General features: G+C 42.9%; 1 long non-coding RNA gene across 1 annotated transcript; it reads left to right on the top strand.

The window, feature by feature from the left end:
- The first annotated feature begins 1 nt into the window (after position 1).
- On the top strand, positions 2 to 14,827 carry LOC135580227 (uncharacterized). The gene is made up of 3 exons (XR_010474574.1): positions 2 to 1,934; positions 4,817 to 5,004; positions 11,590 to 14,827. It is a non-coding gene; the product is annotated as an uncharacterized LOC135580227 (long non-coding RNA).
- Positions 14,828 to 16,101: the final 1,274 nt, after the last annotated feature.

Raw genomic sequence — 16,101 nt, forward strand, 5'->3', positions numbered from 1 at the left:
ACTCTCTTTCCCTAAGGTGTTTGAAGCCACATGGCATTTCTCTCAATCTGCTTTAGCTTTAGTGTATCATATCAGTATCTTTTACAGCGTCAAACATTTAACCGCAGAAAAAGCCCTTTGTGAACCCACTGAATCTGAGAAGCACAGAAATTCTCGAGCACGTGCGCATTTACAGGATCGTCTTTTATCGTCAAGCAGCGGAGATGTGCTAACAGCAATTCTGGTGGCACAAGGCACTTGTCATTTGGATCCTCTCTCTTTAATCGTGGTATCGTACGTACCTGGGGAATTCAGCACAAAACTGCCTGTCACCGGGCTGCATCTTTAACCGTTTCAAGGGACTAATGCAACACGCTACATTGATTCTTCATGGTTTTCTTGAGGGTTTATTTCATAACAGGACTACATTTAGTCATCTACCTTGGGGAATAGTCACAAAGCTAAGATTTTCTGCATTTACAGCTATTTTCAGTTTCTTAATCTTTGTCAAATGTACAGGACTGATGCCACTCACACGTGTTGTGGTGCCAGCACCTCTGGAGTCTGGCAGAAAAGCAAACAGTCTGACAGGTTCGGAGGGTATTTCTTGGGCTGGACTTTGCTTGGGGGTTGCTGGGCTTGAGAAATGAGACAGGTTTATAGCAGATGGCTGAATTTAATAACTAAATAATGGAATTGGAAATGATACTTTGCTAGAAAATTGGAATATATATGAAATGACCTCAACCCAAGAACAGCGAAAGGCTGTATATTGTAACCAGAAGGAGTAAAGCATTGCAGATTTTTAGCGCTGTTATTCTAACATTAAAAGGAGACACATAACATTTTGCTAACCTATTTGGGTAATTTTCTTTTGATTACAGAACAGGTATGGAACAGAGAAATCTTAGTTTATAGACTGGCCCCAGCAAACAAATCCTTTACATGCCCAGTGAGACATAATCACTACAGAGCCCAAAACAAGCACAAGCAATAAATAATACCTGTTAATAAACTGAAATCACAATTCTACCTTGTAAAACTATGACAAATATCTCTTGGACACATACTCAGGCCTTTTTAAAAATAAATAGAAATTAAAGCAGCCATTTAAAGATGAAAAGCTGCCGGGAATACAGGCGTATGTGAGTATTTTGTACTCTGATGGCTGTCACAGAGGAACTCAGCCGAAAGGTTGGGCAGAGCTGCGGTATTTGGGCAGAGTTTTTCCTTCCTTTGTACAGCTCTTACAGCTGTGCTGCCTCTCCAGAGACATCTGGACAGTGCTCTGGATCTCCAAAAAACCAGGCTCTAAAATGAAGCACTGTTTATATTAAATTCCTCCTGGCAGGCCTGGATGGATGCAAAGTCACAACCTGTCACCCTACACACAAACTATTTTCATTTGTTGGATGCTAACATTTACTCATAGCTGATGGCAATAAAAAGCCCCTTGAAATACTGGCTATTTTACACTGGTTTTATAAAGATTCAATGTATGTCTCTGTTAACTAACTATTACAACAGAACAATAACTTTTGAACTGTTCAGTTGCACAATGTTTAAACAAGGCATTAAGTATTTGCACAACTCTGTTACTGTTTTAACTAAGGTGGGGACAAATGAGTGAATTCTTATGCTAGATTCCAAAGCATTGTCTCACTAACCGTCTTTCTCGCGAGGTGACGTGTTTGAAAGGACGCAGCAGAAGTAACAGTTGAGAGGAAACACATTTTCTGTGTCTTGCTCGCTACATCCTCCCATTTGTCCCCTTATTTTTGGTGACCGCTGTTCTCTCTGTCCTTTGCAGGAACCGTTTCCAGGGTCTGCTCTGCGCAGGAGCCGTGGACAGGAGATTTGGGTCCTTGGCTCCTTTGGTGAAAACCAAAAGGGGCAAAACACTGGGGGAAGCCGGGGGCTGGTCCTACGCTCTCACTCCTGAACTGACAGAAAAGGTGATCCTATTTTTTTAAAAATATAATTTGTGGCATCTCTCATACAAAAGATGAAACACAAACAAAAAAATATTCCTCATTGAAGGGTTTCCTTTATGAGCTGGGGATGTTATTTAGGCTGGAAAATAGGTAGAATTTATTGTTAATTCTCTGTTAAGAAGAAGTTGTGTTGCAGGGAGACATTTCAGAGACTGAATTATGTGTGGCATTTTATCTTCACATAGTGAATTTTGTATTTTAAGATCTGCTCAGAGTTAAATACTCCAATCCGTATTTATGTCGGTAGATATATTACCCCATTTCAGCCCATGCCTATAAAGTGGTGTGGTGACGATCTCCAGGCTGCTAATTTTACTGGTCTGCAGGGTTCCCTCAACACCAGATGATCCAGCCCTGAGGCAGGTTGACCACTCTGATAGCAATCAAGGCAGATTAGTCTTCAGGACCTTCTAAAACCATCTCACAGAACAAATCAAAATCCATACTATGATTTTTTTACTTCTCATTGCAAGCATCATATTTGGTTGTTGTAGATATTACCCAGATTTAGTCTGAGCATTAGACGAATACGGAATAAAATCATTAGAGCAATTGCCTCTAGTTCTTCAATTCATATAGATATTACCTCCTTTACGTACTAATGAATGGTTTGTTTTCTCAGCACGTGTCTCCTTAGTCAATGATAGTTTTCTTATCTTTGCTCCATCTCATGATAATCTCACTTGCTCTGTTCTGATTAGGAATAATTCCTTCTTTGTTCTTTTCTGCATCACCGTATGTTCCCAGAACTTCTGAGAAAACGATCTTTTTTCTGGATTAGTCATACTCTTTTGACAAATACATACTTGTTTCCTCACGTAAATGTATAAGAACTATTATGTCTATTTCTCCACATTGCGTAGCTGGGCTTCATCAGCAGGAAGATGGTGGAGTCAAAACTAAAATCTCTCTGTTAGGTTTAAGGATTAAAGAAAATATGGAGAAATAACATGGCTTACAAAGCGCAGATTTCAGCGTGGCCAATGTGGGACTTTTCATGAGCATTATAGCCATTGAAACACTGTTTATACTGAAAAAAATCCAAGTGACAACCGAAAGCTATGATCTCAGCGCCAGCTTTGATCCCATAATAAGACTGACTTAAAGACTTTCAACCATTCAAAGCTGAAGGGAAAAAAAAAAAACCCAAACAATTTGTGAAGCAAAGGAGCACTAAACAGTAATTTTCAGTGACATTCATTCCAGTTGGAGAGACTACAAGGAGAAAGTTCTTCAGCTTGTGTTGCTGTGAAATTTAAGTGAGTTTGAGTAATCTGGCAAACGCCGCTGCCGTGAGCTGAACGCTGCCCCAACGCATCGCGCTACAGCAGGGAGGAAACTCACCGCTTTTATCCTCACCCCTCGCTACAAGCCGTCGTAAAAACGGGGTTTAGGCGTTTGGTCAAAAATGCTGAAATAGACACTGTTGTTTAGCATTTTTTCTTTATATTAAGAGATCTATGAACAATAGGGCAAACGAAAATAGGCAATGTTTAATGTCATGCACAGTCTAAACAGCGGTTCTGGGCTGGGAGAATAAACCTTTGGTATATTCAAATGTTCACTATATTTTTTCAGATTTTGTTTTGAAATCTACACCCTCATCTCTGATTTTACACACCAGCAGATTGATAGGTCAAGACCTAAGAATTTTTACTGATGTGATATTAAATCACTTTGCCTGGAAATGATTGGCATATCAGCACAGATCAGAAGTTTATGCCCAGCTCCAGCACAAACCACAGAAACCACAAGCCTGGTTTTTGTTGTTCGGGTGCGTTAGTTGGTTGGTTTTGTTGTTGGTTGGTTGCTTTTCATATCTCAGTCTAGACGTAGTGGCATTGAGCAGTCACCAGCCTCCTCCTGCACTTTGTAGAGCAGATCATTTTTTACCTGGCGACCAACCTTTCTAGCACTGTGTTATCACCCACAAAATGCATCTACCTCATTAGCTAAGCTCCTTCTGCCGTTTCACTAAATCAAACTGAAATGTCAGGGATTTGGGTTTGACACCCTTCCAAGTCTTTAAGAAAATGCAATTTATGGCAGAAACCAGATTAATATATTTTTATTTTACAGATGCAAATTTGACATTTTCTATTGGAAGATCTCTGCTTCTCCTGCTGACATTAATATATTTGCATTGAAAGCCTGGGATAGGGCAAGATCTGGTCAGAAGTCGTACGCGATGCATCAAACAAAGCTCTGCTGTTTTCCTCTGAAGGGGGAGTTAAGGTTTTAATGTCAGAGTGTCTGTACTGAATCAAAGTTGGCATGAGATGTGTGGTTTGCATTACAGCCTTCAGGATGGCTTTAATAATTCTTTTAAAAGAAAAAATGCATTCACAATGATGGAATTCTGTTCTTCCCGATATAGTTGTTATTAGGTGTCACTGTAACGTGCTCAAGTATTTGTGTCGACATGTCAGATGAAATGATGTGCTGCCAGTTTAAGAGCCTATCAGGTCAAAGTGGGCCTCAGATCTGTAAAATGTTCACAACCAGAACATATTGCTACATGTGTATGAAGCAAATATATACATATATATAGACAGAGGTGTAACACACATCACTGAAATACTGGTGTGAATATTGCGTTTAAGATTTCCTTCCTGATTCTCTGACTGCATCCACCCTTTCCCTTTGAAAGAATTTTTAATTGAGGGTAGTATTCCATTCTTGGTCCTGTCTAAACAGATCTAGAAGATTTAAGGGAAGTTACTGTATGCAAGAAAAAGGGGGGAGAACTTTTTTTCTGTGTCAGACATCAAGATTATTGCAGAGTTTTCCTTGCAAAAAGCTCAAACTCATATTGACGTTTTGTTTTGACTTTTTTAAAATAGTCCTGGCTGACCTTGCTTGGAAAGGTGAACGTAAGAACAATAGCGGGGGAGCGAACGCTGCGCGTATTTGAAGCACAATCATGGGAAATGCTGATGACCTCTTGTTGCCTCCGAGTCCTTTTCCTCCCCCTGGCAAAACCTCTGGCTTGTCTCTACTGGCTCTTGGTTCCATGAGCCTCTACGATAAGGTAACTGCTATCAATATTAACAACATAGACATGCTAGTGGTAACAATCTAAGGGCACAATGAAATCTCATCGCAACAGCACTAAGATACACTTTTAAATGCGTTCATAAGTTGCTGCTTCTGACAGAGACACGCTCACTTTTAACAGCAGGTTTCTCTCAGTAGCATCTTCTGGTTTAATTTCTAACAAATGCTCGGTTAAATACTGCTAATGCTCACTTTCAATAAAAACATTGCTGAATGTAGACTTCTTGGATTTTTCCTCTTCACATTTTAGGGAAACGTGAGGTTAGTTTCAAGAAATCTGCTATATATTGGCTTCTGTACAGACGTAGATCACTTTTAATTTTAATAACTGGACCTTTGTACTGACCTGAGTCAAAGTGAAAGTGTTTTCCAAAGTAACTTAACGTAGCACAGTCACGATTTAAACTGAGAAGTTGACTGCAAGTTACCTAGAGGTTTTTTCAGAAGGTTAAACATGTATTTTTAACTGTTGTAGCTTCACCAAAACATACAAAATGCAGAGATGGAGAAAAAGAAAGTGCTTTAATAGGAGCTGAGCATTTTCAGCAAGCACAGCACTTGGCCCTGTGCGAACTGCGATTGCAAGTTCGCTCAGAGAAAGCACAGACGAGGCAAAACGTGTTTGTGGCCAGAGAGGAGACGCCAGGGGATTTTAGAAAACCCTTGTGAGAGCAACGTAGTTTTGCTCAGTGATACATCACCGGAGATGGCAGAGCAGGGAGGATGGTGCTTTCAACCAGCGTTTCCTCACAGGCACACATGCAATCCCCATTTTGCACTCGGAACATTTGTCAGTGCAGAAGATTGGAGATGCAACCTCGATTACTCATCAGAGCTTTCATTCAGCCTTCTAGGTGGAGCCCAGGGTAATTATGTGGGTTTGTAGCATCAACGTGGTGAAGTGCGACCTTGTTTAAAAGGAACTGCTCGGGTCTGGTTGTAGGGGCAGCGCCAATTCTCAAACCTGCACATTTTACCATAACTGAGGAACTAGGAATAAAAAGGCACGAAGAAACACACTGCATACAAAACTAGAAGGAAATGCCTCTAGCTGTTTTTCAGGAGTGATGTTACAAACTAGACACACTTACCACCTTCTGGTGTGCTTTTTTTTTTTCTGGATGCAACCTTTCAACTAAAATCTACTGGAATAGGTTAGTTTTTCCTGAGATTATGCAGCTATTATGATTTAAGTATTTATTTTTAATGAGGTTTTTTTTTCTAGCTTTCTTGTTTCTTATAAGCCGCTTTGCACATGCGTAGTGAACGCAGCATTGTGGAAGAGGCAGAATAAGTTGGGTTCGGGCATAAAAACATGTTTCTTAACAAGACACTTAAAACGGAGAAGGTTTTGGTATAAAGATTTCAGGTCTGAAGGCAGCACTTTGATCCAAAGAGGAAATGCCTGGCAATCCCAGCGAACGAGTCACAGGCACCTGCTTTTAACTCAAACAGATTTTTGGCAGGAATTATCCAACTGCTCAGGAGAAGTGAGCAAAGAACATTTTCTTATGCAAATACTGAAGGTACCTGAAAATAGGAGCCTGTATCACGACGGGGCATCGATGAAATTGGAGAAAGGCTTAACTGCGCTAGAGAAGGAAACAGAAATCTGCTGTTATGTTAAGAAAATATGAGAGGGTGGAAGATCAGCACCAAAAATCACAGAATGGAGTTGGGGAAGTCACGTAGCCCCTGTCTCACTGACCGACCCTCCTGAGAATAACGTTCGCTGTTTATCCCAGGAAAAAACATGCTTTTGTCAGGGTAGAAGTTATAAAAGCCTTAACTTATGATACAGCACCTGATCTCGGTCCACAATTCGTGTGACTCTGGCATGGGCTGCGTGTGTGTTTGTGCACATTTGCAGACATACATACATTTCAATACGAGGTACTACAGGTATAAATGGTCAAGTCTGGAGGCAGCTCTATCTGTTGATATTCTTTTTAGTCTCTGTGCTGTCACACCTGCCAATACAATCCCTCTCTGTTTCATTCATGGGGTTTGTGCTGTGGGGATTCAGTGTGACAATGGCCTTTTCTAAAAGCCGGCTGTCAATCACAGGGTCATCAGAAAGCTTGAGAAGAGAAGAAAATTTTAGATATGAAAGCAAAGGTACTATCTAACCTATTGAGAGATTTATAATCCACCTTGAGTATTAGAATATAATACTTGCTACTTATTCTGTGAGGTGTTAGGGAAACGTTTTTTTGTTTGTTGGGTAATTTTGGCGTGTTTCCTTCTGCCAGGAAAGTAAAGAGGGAGCGAGTTTAGGACAGTCTAGTTCAGGACAGTCTTGCTGACACTGGAAGCAATTCAGGTTTCCCTGATCAATCTGTCTAATTAAGTAAGAACAGAAAATTGAAAAAGATGTTGGATATTTTTCCATTTTCTGAAGCAGGCTGCATAGACTTTTCTCTGACTAAACCAAAGATGTTTATGAAGCCAGCGTGTGTCTAAGGGTCTGAAGCAGCTTTGCAGTTATTGATCAGGAATTGGATCACAGACATTAAATCCTTGATTTTGCCCCTGAGTTTGTTGCTATCCCTGAGCTGAGAGGTGATGAGAACAACCAGCAGCTCCTCGGGTGGGAGTGCAAGAGAATCTCACAAGCCCCAGGAGTGAGTCGCTGTTTGGGAGCTGGACTTTTGGTGAACCATTGTTGGGCTCTGTGGCTTATCCTAAGAAAACAGCATTTTCAACAGCAAACTGTCACTTCGGGGCCAAAACTTAGTGCTAACTCAGAGAAACTTCAAGGTTACTGTGGCAGATATTAACAGTTGGCATACAAAATAAGTCTGGAAGGAGGAACATATCTGAGTTTAACAATGCCTGGTTGCTAAATCTATTTGCTGAGCACCCAGTGCACGCATAAATGAGAAAGGCGTTGCAACAGCACAAAGATATTCTTACAGATTCAACACATTGTGCTGCGTCAGCAAGACCGTCCACTGCCGGACGCTGCTTCTTTTCTTACAGACCCCCCTGCCCACGCTCTGACTGAACCAGTTCCTGCGTCCAGCAAGATGGGGGTGGTACCGTTTTAGGCTGAAACACGGTTGTAGCTCCAGCAAAGGGTCCCCCTTGGTCCCCAAGGAGCCAATTATGCCCTTTGGAGCCCGGTGATTTTTTTTTAATGTTGACTTCCTTGAAGACGTGTTGTGAGCAGTGATTCATCCCCCAGTTCTTCCCAGTCCTGTGGGACCTGTGAAAGGGTTGTTTAAAATCGCTGCGTTTCATTTCCATTTCCTGGAAGCGCTGGCTGTTTGGGGCAGGTTGCTGGGCTACACGCCAGCGCTGGACGCCTTCCAGGGCCACGCCAGGGCTGCCTTATTGAAATGTTATCTCTCGGGCATAACATCCGGGACATTATCTCCCTGAAAATCCCAGCGCTTCATTCTTGGAGGAAAATCACTTTTCCTATGTGGGACGCAGGGCGCAAAGCTGTCCATGGGAAATATTCGCAGGGAATAAATATTGGGAATGTGCTGCGTTGCTCTTTCAGGTGTCAGTATAAAAAACTAGTAAAAATAATTAATTTTGCTTGTTGAGCAGAAACTGCAGTAATATGGGAGACAGGACTCAGAATAACTGGACTAGAAGCTGAAATAATGTTGGGACAAATAGGGATGGAGGCAGGAGGGTCCTTTATGGACTATAAAGAGTTACGCTTGAGTGAAAGCTTCTATTGAGCTGTTTTGTTTTGCTGTTATTTACATTCATGAAAAAGCAAAGTGCAGAAGCCTAAACCCAGAGGCTGTTTGCTGCTAAGCCCTGCACCTAAAGCCTCTTTGCAGCCTCCTCCTCACAGGATTATTGTTATGATGAGTGCAGTGTTCCTCCCTTTGCTTTCTTTTCCTGTGGGGCAAAGTAATTTTCAGCAGCAAGTAAGTAATTCTCACCTCACCTGTGCCCAAGCGCTGTGTGTCGTGCACGCGTTGTCTACAGCGTCGCTGCTGCCCAGGGATCAGCTCTCCATCCCACCAATGTAATTTTATTTTGGGCCAATTCTTCGCAAGACATACAGCAGATAGGGAGCTTGGGGTGCTGGGAATGCTTTTCACTTTCTCAGTCAAAATATTTTGGCACGTGTAATATTTTTAATAATCATAACAGATCTGCTTGAGCAGAATAATGTAGCGAGTTGAATTCAATCGATGCTCAGCAAGAAAAGCAAAGCTGGGCATAGCAACAAGAAAAGACTTGAAAATACAGATTCTAGGCAAAAATTTATACAAGGATGAGGAATTCTGATTAGTTTGCAGTGTGACTCTGGTAGATGTGAACTCCCTTTGGAAAATGGGACTTTTCGGCTCCTAAGTGGTGCAGATTTTGAACCCCTGACTGTCAAAGGTACATTTTTGCTCAGCGTGAGTAGCTGTGACATTTGTTCACTGAATCATCTAAATCTAAACAGTAAAACATCTACATCTTATTCAGACGTACAGGTCTAGATCCTCAGTCACACTGAGGTGCCTTTCAGGATCCAGGACTGAATTCTTGGAGAAAAATGTCATATTTGGGAAGTATATACATGCTCTTCTGGTCTGAGGAATGACCCAGGGCAATGCTACTGTTAATGACACCCCTTGTTCCACCCCTCTACCTCCAATGGATACACTGACTCTCTAATTCCCTGGAATAATCAGATTTTAAGAAGTTATAAAAGCACTAATTGTTTGTTTCTTCTCTTTTTGTGGTGATACAAATGCTCCCAGGCAGCACAGAAAATCCATCCAAAATAACAGAGTCGTTACCCACGCCTGGAACCACTCCAAGGGACACATTCCCCAAAGAAATTAAGAGTCAGTCCTTGTTCACCAGCAGGTTATATGTAAATTGGATAGCAGGGCATTTAATTGGAGATCTTGGAGCCCCAAAGCACTTATTGTTTAGAGTGTAACTATAAGCTGGAAAAACTGTGATTTTCTAGAGTTTGCCAAGGGAAGCGAACTCCCCAGATCTTGTACGGGGGCCAGGATGGGATGTTATTACTTGGCGTCATTCTCAAAAGCCCGATTTTTATCTATTCCCTTTCCTGAGTTCAGTTTTCTCTTTCCATTTTACATTCCCTATAATTGTACAGGTTGCTTGGCATTTGTTGTTCGATATTTGGAACACAAGCGTCCCAGCAGTTCCCTGCATTGTTGTATTTGAATGCTGTGTGGCTGCGGCTCTCACTGTAGATACGGCACATGAGCTGACTGCTCAAGCTTCCAGAAAAAAAAGCATTTGCTTTCCAGATAAGAGAAAAGAAGAAAATTTTGTATTTTTATTTCTTCTGAACTAAGACTGAATGACCTATTAGAGAGCAGAGTAGCAGAAAGGGACATGGGGGTCCTGGGGACAGCAGGGTGACCATGAGCCAGCACTGGGCCCTTGTGGCCAGGAAGCCCATGGTACCTGGGGTGGGTTAGAAGGGGGGGTCAGTAGGTCAGAGAGGTTCTCCTGCCCCTCTGCTCTGCCCTGGGGAGACCACACCTGGAATATTGTGTCCAGTTGTGGCCCCTCAGTTCCAGCAGGACAGGGAACTGCTGGAGAGAGTCCAGCGCAGCCACCAAGATGCTGAAGGGAGTGGAGCATCTCCCGTGTGAGGAAAGGCTGAGGGAGCTGGGGCTCTGGAGCTGGACAAGAGGAGACTGAGGGGTGACTCATTCATGGGGATCAATATGGAAAGGGGGAGTGTCAGGAGGATGGAGCCAGGCTCTTCTGGTGACAACCAGTGACAGGACAAGGGGCAATGGGTGCAAACTGGAACACAAGAGGTTCCACTTGAATATGAGAAGCAACTTGTTGGGGGTGAGGGTGGCAGAGCCTGGCCCAGGCTGCCCAGGGGGTTGTGGAGTCTCCTTCTGTGCAGACATTCCAACCCGCCTGGACACCTTCCTGTGTCACCTCATCTGGATGTTCCTGCTCCATGGGGGGATTGCACTGGATGAGCTTTCCAGGTCCATTCAACCCCTGACATTCTGGGATTCTGTGATTCTGTGGTTCTGTGTATCTCTGGTTCCCATGCAGAGCCTGGTTAGGTCTGTGTGAGCGAAGCGTTGGCTCTGCAGGGGAACTCTGAGCGGGGAGCTGGTGTTCACCCAAACTCTGTGTTTCTCTTCAGAGTCTTGGGCTCCATTTCCAAAAAAACAAACATCTCGTTCTAGCTCGGCACGGTGTCTGCACATCTGAACAGCGTGTCATCAAACAGAGCCCGTGGGAGACATCCACGGCCAGTACAACGTAGGGTGATTCACCTTACTCATCCCAGGGACATCGTGGTTTATATGTCCCGTTATGGTAATTTAAATATTAATCTTATTGGGCATTTTGTTCCGGATGGAAGCAGAGCTAAGGTCGCAGCCTTCCCACGTCACTTTGATCGGTTTCTTGTGTTCTAGTGCTGCCGGTGTTAAGAGGTGACCGTAATTCAGGGTTTGCCTAAACGGAAGAAGTTACTATATAAATAAAACAAGTTGTAAGGGAAAGGTTATACCAGCATAGCATAATTTCCAGTAAGAACCATCTCAGAACTTTCGCTTCACCCATTTTCTTATGTTCAAAGCAGGTATTTGCATACAAGGCATGCAGTATATACAATGAAAGGATGCACAAAGGCCACTAAATCATCCTCTCCATCTCCCCCGTGTTGTTGGAAGAAGGTGAGTCCTGTAGGTCTCCTTAGAAACAAAGTCTCTTAACATAAGGTAAAATTTTCCACACTAACAAAGTTCGAATGAGCTCTAATTGAAAGTCTGGCCTAGGGGTAACGTTCACGTTAACCCACATTTATTCAGTATTGATGACCCCTGTGTACAGCGACCGTGATGTGCCCACAGTGCCAGGAAACGTTAGTGCAATATTTCAGTTAGTCACCCATATAACTTGTATTTATTCACTTGTCATTTATGTGGGAGAACATGAATCTACTTGATTTTTTTTCTAATGCTATGAATAATATTTATGAAGTTGTTTGTACTTCAAAACCACAAGGTGGTAAACTCCGAGATATAAAAATGCAAAGAATTGTAATCTCTAAGGAATGAAAATGTGAAATCAAGTGTTGAGCAAGATGCTTCTAAAGGTAACAATATATTTTCTGAACTCTATTACAAGTGATTTTCTTGCTGTGCAGAATAATTTTTCATTCACTCTTTGAAGGAAAGTAGAAAAGAAAACTATGCATTTCGTCCCCTTCTCCAGCCCCTTATTTAACAGATGCTTATGCAGAATATCTTGTCTTTATTTGATTTTTGATCATCAGTTTGCGGAATTTTTTCCTCCCCTTTCCAGGTGGATAAACTGCTTGTTTTTGATTATTTGCCAATGAGGAAAGAATGATGGGCTTTGGTGTTTGGTTGGTTTGGTTTTTTGTTTGCTGTGGGGTTTTTTTGGTGGTTGTTTTTTTAACTTCCCTCCCCTGCTTTTTCTTCTAAATGAGCATTTTTGTGATTTCCCCCCTCCATGGTGTCACTTTCTTGGGGTCACGAAACAGAGCAAAGCCTCATACCCTCAGTGATAAAGCTGGACATGTGGAGTCAACTCCCAGTTATTGGAATGATACCAATTTTGCATTTCTTGGTTTTATTTTGAAAGGTCTCAATCCAGTAACAATGTTTAACATAACAATATTCTATACCTGTAGTTGACATGGTTATGTTAAAGAAACTAATAGGTGAAACGACATCACGCTGCTTTTATTTGCTGTGCCTTGTGGACAATCATGCAAGATCGGTGGATTTTGAGAATATCTGCTTATGCTGTGCCACCTGCTGCAAGTGTTGCAGCTGGAATAAGAATTCATGTAAATGCTGGAGCAAGGGAGCAAAGGGGAAGTGACCATAAATCAGGAGACCAAAAATTGATGGCAGGGTGTCTCCTGGAATAACAATTGCTGGATGATAAGAGTGCGTAAAGCCGGCAACAGTTATCAGGGTGTGTCCTGGTTTTGTTAAAAACAAGTTTCTCTCTCAGTGAATTTGCCTGTCAGCTAAAGCCTTCATATTAACTGCATTTTCCTGGAGCACCAGACACATGTTTTGGTAAACCTAGCAATGGAATGCAAACTTATTGATAAGCACAGATGGACATCTCGCGAGAGGGGCGACGAGAAACAAGTGACCAAGAAACTGACCAACTGTGTATAACATCCCATTCACGTGAATACTTCATATAAAAGTGCGAGATCACGAGGATCTCGTTGGCTTTTCCCTTTTGCCCTTTTCCCTTCTGCTTATGGCCGACATTAGGAGAGGACCTTGCTAGTCGTCCCTGCGAACTGAGGCCTAGTGACAGACTGAATCCAGCTCCGATTGGCTGCAGAGTCCAGTCCAGGACTTTGGGTGCCGGCTCTGCAGTTGCTGAGACTTTCAAGATTGGTTTTGTATATTTTGTATTATTTTCTCTATTCTTATTAGTAGCACTAGTAAAACATCTTTAATTTTTTCCAACTCTCTTCACTCTGTCCTTCTTTTCCTCCCAATCGCCTCTCCTTAGTGGAAAAGGGGGGAGAGGGAGGGGGAAGTGGCGGGGGGGGGAAGAGGGGGTTAACAATACATCTGCCAGGGTTTTATTGTCACCCCGCAATCTTAACCCTCGACAGGGTGTTGTCGGGAAAGGGCTCGTGCTCCGCAGCATGTACCGAGATAAATGCGACCTCAAGCAGGAGGTTGCACAGTGGAAGAGGCTCTTCAAATAAATACACTTATAGGTCAAAAGTGGAAAGCGGTTGCTGAGATCCAGGGCTTAGGAGAGACGGTGAGAAGCGAGTTGCACAAAGGTGAGAGGATTTAATTGCAAGGAAGGATCAGATGTATCAGCAAAGGAGTTAATCACAGAGCTCAGGAAACAGCGGTGCCAGCGAGTAAAGCTGTTTGCTTGGAAAGTTCTGCTCAACTCTGGGCTGCAGACTCGAGAGAGAAGGAAAGACAAACAACCCACCTTACCCAGGTCCTGGAAGCCCTCCAGAAAAACTCAACAGCTTGAGGGCGGAGGAAATGCCTGATGAGGAGCTGCTGGATGCCCATTAAATATTCAGCCTTGAGGGGAGAGAAAAAGGAGTTTGATAGGAGATCTGCTTTTGGAATACAAGGAACTAACGGAGATTTAATATAGAGCTAAGTGGGGACACCACAAGGCTTCATGCTGCAGTTAGAAAGGTTCTTGTTGGACACTTTAATTGCTGGGTGGTATAACATACACCAATTTAAGAACAGAACGGTATGTAAGTAAGTTCCAGTAAGAACCATCTCGGAACTTCCGCTTCACCCATTTTCTTATGTTCAAAGAAGGTATTTGCATACAAGGCATGCAGTATATACAATGAAAGGATGCACAAAGGCCACTAAATCATTCTCTCCACCTCCCCCGTGTTGTTGGTGTGTGTGGTGAACTATGCGCGTTATATATTTCCAGGGCTATTGAGGGCAGACCGCACGGCTCGCGCTGGAGTCATGGGCATCAGCGTGTTCCTCCCGTCCCTCTCTGCGTTTCTATGGGCTTTCATTTGAAAAGAATGGAAAGTTTGGTGACACCGAGCACCTTCCCAGCGCTGTCACTTGGGCTGCAGCCAGAGAGAGGGACACGAAGCCCGTGTCGAGGGTGTGAACTTCCGCCGTTCCCAGGGCTGCCGCACCAACCGTCGAGCGTTTTACTCAAAATCAAAGCTTCCTGCCGAAATTGCTGGGCTTAGTTATAAAGCACTTCACGGCCATCACACTGAAAATAGAAATAGAGTTTTTAAAAGTTTAAATATGAGAATGCATCTTTCCAGTTGTTGAAGGTTAGATTGCGGGGTGACAATAAAACCCTGGCAGATGTATTGTTAACCTCCTCTTCCCCCCCACTTCCCCCTTTTTGCCCCTCCCTCTCCCCCCTTTCCACTAAGGACAGGCGATTGGGAGGAAAAGAAGGACAGAGAGAAGAGAGTTGGAAAAAATTAAAGATGTTTTACTAGTGCTACTAATAAGAATAGAGAAAATAATACAAAATATACAAAACCAATCTTGAAAGTCTCAGCAACTGCAGAGCCGGCACCTGAAGTCCTGGACTGGACTCTGCAGCCAACCGGAGCTGGATTCAGTCTGTCACTAGGCCTCAGTTTGCAGGGACGACTAGCAAGGTCCTCTCCTAATGTCGGCCATAAGGGAAAAGGGACAAGATCCTCGTGATCTCGCACTTTTATATGAAGTATTCACGTGAATGGAATGTTATACACAGTTGGTCAGTTTCTTGGTCACTTGTTTCTTGTCGCCCCTCTCGCGAGATGTCCATCTGTGCTTATCAATAAGTTTGCATTCCATTGCTAGGTTTACCAAAACATGTGTCTGGTTCTCCAGGAAAATGCAGTTAATATGAAGGCTTTAGCTGACAGGCAAATTCACTAAAAGAGAAACTTGTTTTTAACAAAACCAGGACACCAGTGACGATCTATTCCATACATGCTTTGGTTCAGCGTCTCTCAGGCACCTATAGGTATTTTTTAATAGGTTAACCGAGCAGATTTGGCTGTTACAGGTACAGGCCCACTTGTCGCAGGGAAGAGCGAGGGGTTCTAAGTCATTTTAGGAAACACAAAGTGCGATCTGTCTCCACGAGGGCCCTTAGCAAAAGCAGCAATAAACCCGCGGTGCTCGGAGCTGCGCTGTGTTGTGTGACTCGGCGGAGCGGGGAGGTGTTTGCTTTGGCAGAGGATCCTTTGAGCCTCAGGAGATTCCTTAGGCCAAAATCTTTGGTCTCGAATAGATTTATGGTGCAAAAATGCTTCCTCAGCCTTTCTCCAGCTGTTTACAGAAATTAGACGTGTCTTAAGATGATTGTACACAAGTCCAATAATATCTGAGTGACACAGGACATGGGGAGCTTTATAATAACACATTCCTTGCCACTTGAAGTGACAAAAGAAATGTTTGCATGCCTACGTGTGACAGATCTTTCATAACATGTGGTTAATGCATGTTAGAGGCAAAGTGCAAGATTTTTCTTTCCGAGAACACATAATAGTCTAATGATGGTGAAGTAAATTAAATCATGTTAAATGCGGTTCCTGCTTCTTTGCAATTTTGTCATATTTTGAAGCACC

This window comes from Columba livia, chromosome 9, assembly GCF_036013475.1.
Source record: "Columba livia isolate bColLiv1 breed racing homer chromosome 9, bColLiv1.pat.W.v2, whole genome shotgun sequence".
In the NCBI taxonomy this organism is placed as follows: Eukaryota; Metazoa; Chordata; class Aves; order Columbiformes; family Columbidae; genus Columba; species Columba livia.